Consider the following 6635-nt stretch of genomic DNA (forward strand, 5'->3'; position numbering starts at 1 on the left):
GATTAATTGGGAGAACACTGGGGAATCTCAGATAACACAATTTTGGAAATTACTTGTGGGCCTCATGGAGACTGGATGTTATCACGAAGCTTTTCTCTCTTATGTGGTTGCTCATTTTTGCTGATCTGTGAATTCATTCCATTCTGCTCAATCCAGATTGAATTCCTATGCAAGTTTCTTGGTCACTACCCCCCTATAACTTCAGAGTATATATAACAACATCCTCTCCTACCATTTAGGGTTTCCAGGTTCAAATTCTCCAGGGGAGAACCACGTTGGCTCAGGCCGCTGTCTGGATTGCGTTTAGTTTTGCCAGCTCTCCAGTCAGCTATGAGCTGGTACAGCCTGAGCCTCTTAAGTCCCTCTTTCATCAGGGTCTGGGGATGGGAGCCACATTTGTTCCTTTTTGTCAGTAGAGCAAAGGTGCTTCCGAAAAATCTCATCCAGTAAACATCGTCTTATATCTCTTTGGCTAGAATGGTGTCACGTGGTATTCCTTGTTGCAAGGGAGGCTGGGAAAGTGAGGTGTTAACCTTCCCAGCCTCGTCAGGAGAAGCAGATGGAGGAGAAGACATACGGACGAATGTCAGGTCAGCCAACTCAGTGTCTGCCATGTTCTGGAGGGGTGCAGTGAGCCACACAAAGGATCTGGAGTGGAACGTTCCAAGGAAGAGGCGGCAGGTGAAAAGGCCCTGAGGTGGGTGTATTAGTTATGTGTTTCTGCATAATGAATTACCACACACTTAGCGGCTTAAAGCAACACACGTCTATTATCTCACAGTTTCCGTGGGTATAGGAGTCCAGACACTGGGTAGACGGGGCTTCTGCAGGGTTGTAATCAAGGTGTTGGCCAAGGCTCAGGTCTCATCCGAGGCTCACCTGGGGAAGCATCCACTGCCAAGCTCACGTGGTTATTGGCAATATTCAGTTCCTCGCAGGCTGTCATAATGAGGGCCTCGGTTTCCTACCGGCCGTCAGCTGGAGGCCACCTTTAGTCCTTTGCCACGTGGCCCTCTCCATAGGCAGCTCACAACATTGCCTCTTGCTTCTACAAAGCTAGGGCAGAAGTCACGATCTTATGTAACAGAATCGTGTACATGCCATCATGTACATCTGATCACCTTTACCATATTGTATCGGTGAGACTCAAGTCACAGGTCCTGCCCCCAAGGGAAGGGGATAACGTAGGGCATGAGTACCAGGAGGTGGGATTATGGGGGCCACTGTGGAGTCTGTCCTCCACAGCGGGGAAATATAGGACCATCCCAGGAAAGAGAGAGGTGCCAGCGGGACTGAAGGGCAGTGAGAAAGGAAGAGGATCTTGGGAATTTCCAAGGGTGGGGAAGGAGAGTGCCGGAGTCTTTGGGCCCGAGGCTACAGCAGGTAGACCAGGAGGGCCCATCCCGAAAATGGAAAACTCACCTTTTCTCTTTGTGTAACAGGTGCTTGTGAACTCAAAATGCAGCATTTACTGCCAAATGGACCCCTCACTCTGACGGAAGCAGAGATCCTTTCTCCCAAAGTCCTAGAAAAGCCATGCACCCAATAAATGTCATTGAATATGTCTCCCTCCCTCATATATTCAATGAGAGCTATTCGTGCATATTTTGTTCCAGCCATTCTCTTTGTACACCTTGTGACATTCCGTTTCAATGTGTTGTTCAGCTCTGGACTCTGGCTCCCACCAAATCTTAGGCTTTTGACTCATGTTTCTTTAAAGGCAATAGAAACAGGGCAAAGGTGGCCAAGAATTAGAAGGCCAAGCTGGAAGACCGAGCAGCTGGGGATGCCACGGCTGCATCACGAGGACGGACAAACGCTGTCAACAGACACAGCAGTCAGGGAGATGGGTGAGTGTGAGTCAGCCACAGATGAGCATGGGGGACGTTTGCATGGGTCAGTCAAGGAGCGTCTTTTCAAATCATGGTAGAGGATAAGGAACAAGGAGCTGTTAAGAGATGACAGGAGACAGAATGGCTATAACTAACAAGATGGGAAGCAACAAGTGTTGGAGAGGATGTGGAGAGAAGGGAACTCTCACACACTGCTGGTGGGAGTGCAAATTGGTGCAGCCACTATGGAAAACAGTATGGAGATTTCTCAAAAAATTAAGAATAGATTTATCATACAATCCGGCTATTCCACTGCTGGGTATTTATCCAAAGAACATGAAAACACACATAAAGATACACGCACCCCTATGTTGATCACGGCATTATTCACAACAGCCAAGACTTGGAAGCAATCTAGGTGCCCATCAAGGGACGAATGGATAAAGAAGATGTGGTGTTTATACACAACGGAATACTACTCAGCCATGAGAAACGATGGAATCCAGCCATTTGTGACAACATGGACGGACCTTGAGGGTATTATGCTGAGTGAAATAAGTCAGAGGGAGAAAGTCAAATACTGTATGATCTCACTAATAAGTAGAAAATAAAAACAATGACAGGCAAACACATGGCAACAGAGATTGGATTGGTGGTTACCAGAGGGGAAGGGGGGAGGGAGGAGGGCGAAAGGGATAATTAGGAACATGTTTGCGGTGATGGAGTGTAATTAGTCCTTGGGTGGTGAACATGATGTAATCTATACAGAAATCAAAATATAACGATGTACGCTTGAAAAACAAAAACAAAACAAAACAAAAAAGAGATGAAGGGAGAAAACATAGAATGAAATGAGGGACTGAGGCACCCGGGACGGAGTAGGCACGAGATGCTCAGAATCCCAAGGAATTCAGGGGTGGAGACGGTGAGAATGAGATTTGCTGAAGGTAGAGAGAGTGAGGAGTCAAGGATGACTCCCAGGTTTGTGGCCAGAGCATCTGGCCCACTGGCTGGCCATTTTGTGAGGCAACAGTGGGAGAGGAGCAAATTTGGGATAGAGAGGGAAATCAAGAACGTGGTTTAGACGTGTCAAGAATCAACTTGAGAATCAAGGAGGCAATTTTTCATAAAAGTCTAGATAGATCACAGCTGTGGAGTCACTTCTGGGAATTGTCAGCGGAATTCAAAGCTACGGGGCTAGATGAGATCTTGTGTCGGGGGTCTCCAAGTCACCCTCAGGCTTGATGATTTGCTAGAAGTATTCACAGGACCCAGAAGTCATTATACTCATGGTTGTGGTTTATTACAGCAAAGTACAGAGAGTCAAATCAGGAAAGGGAAGAGGTGCACAGGGTGACGTCTGGACATAGCAGGTGCAAGCTTCAAAGTGTCTTTCTCAGTGGAGTCACATGGGAATTCCCCCAGCGATGACGTGTGGCAAGACGTGTGAAGGGCTGCCAGCCAGGGAGCTCACCCTCAACCCGAGTGTCCAGGGTTTTTATAGGGGGTCAGTCACATAGGCATATGCTACCTATAGGACCGACCTCGGTCACTGAAGCTCCAGACGCCCAGAAGGAAAGGTGTCATCCACGGATCACACTGTCTGCATAAACTATCTGGACACACTGGGACCGCATGGCTCAAGGCCTCAGGGATGCAAACACACTTTTATCAGACAGAACAAGAGTTCAGTTCCTAGAAGCTGGCCAAGATCTAGTCACGAAAACAGGCCTTTCTTGGGACTATTCAGGGTGTGAGCAATCCTGGCCTGTTGAGTTAACCCTTTGCCTTACAGATCTCAAAGACAGTGGAGGAAGACAGAGGAGAGCAGGGGCTGACGGCTAAGCCCTGGGTCCCTCCAACGTTAATAGTTTGAGGACACGATCAAGCACAGGGAAAGGACTGTCCTTTTTTTCTCCTCTGCCAAGGACCCCGTCTCCGTCAATAGCCTAGGGACAAGTCATTCTCCCTCTAGTATCTTCCAGCATTTAGAACAAATGGGTCCACGACCTCCTCGCTCTTCAGTAGAGGTTCAGACCTTCCCCAACTCCGGGCCAGCAGGAGCTGAGTATGAAACTTGGGCCTCAGTCAATCCCCAAACAACTGACAGAGGGAAGCTCTGGGCGGAATGGGCATCTTTCTAGAAGGAGCTGCCGTGTCTCAGCAGGAGCTGTTCTGAAGTCCCTGTAATACTAGGGTCAGGTCAGGATTCGAGTGCTCCTGGAATCGGCACCGTCTTGTTCATTTTGAAAGAAAAATACAAAGACCAGACAAAAGACACAGTCAGTCTTAAATTACGTATTACCAATGCTTTAACGTCTGAATATCTTAGAGGAAAACTATAACAACAAAAACAGGTGAACAGAGAAAAAGGAGGACGAGCGAACGCTCACGGCATCCCCTTGTGCTTTTGTTGTATTTGGACTCAATCTGTTGATCGATCTGCAAGCCTGGACATCTCTGCAACACAGCCAGCAATATGGCATTTCTACGTCTTTTATCTGTCTTGCAGGATTTTTAAGGTTTCTTCTTCTTCTTTTTTTTTTTTTTTGGCTTCTATTATGAATAAACATGAACTTAGCTGTCTTGTTTGCAAACTTAGCAGTGCTGATGTAGACGAAGATATTGACGTGTAGGCAAACGGCAATATAATCTAGAAATTCAGAGCACGGACTCTGGAATCCAGCTTCTTGGACCCAACTCCCAGCTCTGCCCTTAGAATACAATCTAGGGTAATTTACTTAACATTTCTGGGCTTCAGTTTCAGCTTCTGTAAAATGGAAATAACAGTGCAACCTCCTAAGAGTCGCTACGAGGACTGAATGAGAAATCTTTATAAGGCTATACAACAGCGCCTGGCGCAGCGTGTTACATAAACGTCCACTATTATTCGTTTCATATTCAATGACTTTGTAAACTCTCCTTGACGTTAATTTCTTTTAGTTAATTCTCTTGGGTCTTCTGGTTTGTAATGACGTCCACTAATAATAGGAATTTTGTATTCTTTGTACCTAATGCCAGTCCTTATCTATCAGACAGACACTGAAATGTTTACAGATGAAATCATGTGTAGGCTTCGCTTCCAAATCACTGGGCGATGAGGAGAGTGCAAAGCACAGGTGGGGGTACAGATGACACACGATGGAGTGGAAAATTGTCTAAGTTGCATGATAGGCCAATTGGGGGTAATTAAACGAGTCTCTCTACTCTTTTGTTTGAAATTTGTATAGTAAAAATTAAAAAAAAAAATAATCAGCTACCCACTTCAACTTAAAACCTAACATTGTATTTAACCCTCAAACATCAGAGGCATGCCAGTTAAAAGAGGACACAAACAAGAATGCCACTTTTACTGACATTATTTTGCAAATGGCAGCCAACACAATCCCATATGAAAGGGACTATCTGGCTAAAAATACTGGTAAACAAGAAATGAAATTATCTGTAGATGACTGTCTCACTAGAAAAGCCAAGAGGATAAAATGGATACCAGAGGTATTCATGACATTTCAGTAGGTTAACCAGATACAAAATAAATAAATAAATATTTTTTTGCTGAGGAAGATTGGCCGTGAGCTAACGTCTGTTGCCAATCTTCCTCTTTTTTTGCTTGAGGAAAATTAGCCCTGAGCTAACATCTGTGCCAATCTTCCTCTTCTTTGTATGTGGGTTGCCACCACAGCATGGCTGACGAGTGGTGTAGGTCTGTGCCCGGGAACCGAACCCACAAACCCAGGCCACTGAAGTGGAGCATGCAAACTTAACCATTAGACCACGGGGCTGGCCCCCCAAAATAAATATTTTTTAAAAATCAACTACAATAACCAATTATAAGAAATGTTGGGGGCACAGATTACATGTCAAATAGCAATAATTTGTTGTTGTTGTTAAAAGTCAGGATTTATATGAGAAAAACTACAGGAGTGCTTTGACATTGTTAAAAAAAAACTTTAAAATACTGTATTTTCATACAACAGGGCTCCAATTTGCAGCATCCTCCCTGGAGAAGTGGAAATAAACATCACAATTTGCTCACAGGGCGAGTGTGCTGGTTAGCGAGATGTTAAAGCATTTAACATAAGGCCAGGAACCTTTGTTTCTTAAAAAAAAACCAAAAAACCCAATATTTATTGAGCACCTATTACATGCCAGGTACCCTGGGTGCTGCGGAGACAGCAGTGATCAAAATGGATACAAATCCTTTTGCTTACAGAGTTGACAGTCTAGCCATGAAGGCAGATAGATAACAGACCAAATACGTATCTAAAAAATTGAGTGTGTTAGTGAAAACTTCTCTATAGAAAAAATAAAGAGGAGGAGGGAGACAGGAGTAGGTGGGGAGTGAAGGGTTGGTTTGCAAGTTTCCAAGGGTTGGTGGGGGAATGTCTCATGGGAAGGTGACACCTGCCTAAAGACCAGACGGTGAGAGCCAGCTGGAATCCTCAGAGGAGGAGCAGGCCAGGCAGCACGAACAGCACATGCAAAGGTCCTGAGGTGGGAGCCTGCTAGAGTTAGAGAAGGAGGAAAGGCCAGCGTGGCTGGAGCTTAGCCAGGAAAACGGTCAGGAGACGAAGGCAAAGACAAAAGGGGAGGGGTAGGGTACAGATCCTAAAGGCCTTACAGGCAGAGAAAGAAGAAGATTTAAAAAACAAAAGGATTCTGGTTATTTTGCTATTATTATTAACTGCAAAAACATATCAGATTCTCGAAGGTCTTGATAGGAAGTGACGGGACTGGAAAAGGGGTTTGTCGCAACTATCACAGGTGTGCCTTAAGGACCAAAGGAGACGGTGCAGGCCAAGC

The sequence above is a fragment of the Equus quagga genome, chromosome 13, assembly GCF_021613505.1.
Source record: "Equus quagga isolate Etosha38 chromosome 13, UCLA_HA_Equagga_1.0, whole genome shotgun sequence".
NCBI classification, from domain to species: domain Eukaryota; kingdom Metazoa; phylum Chordata; class Mammalia; order Perissodactyla; family Equidae; genus Equus; species Equus quagga.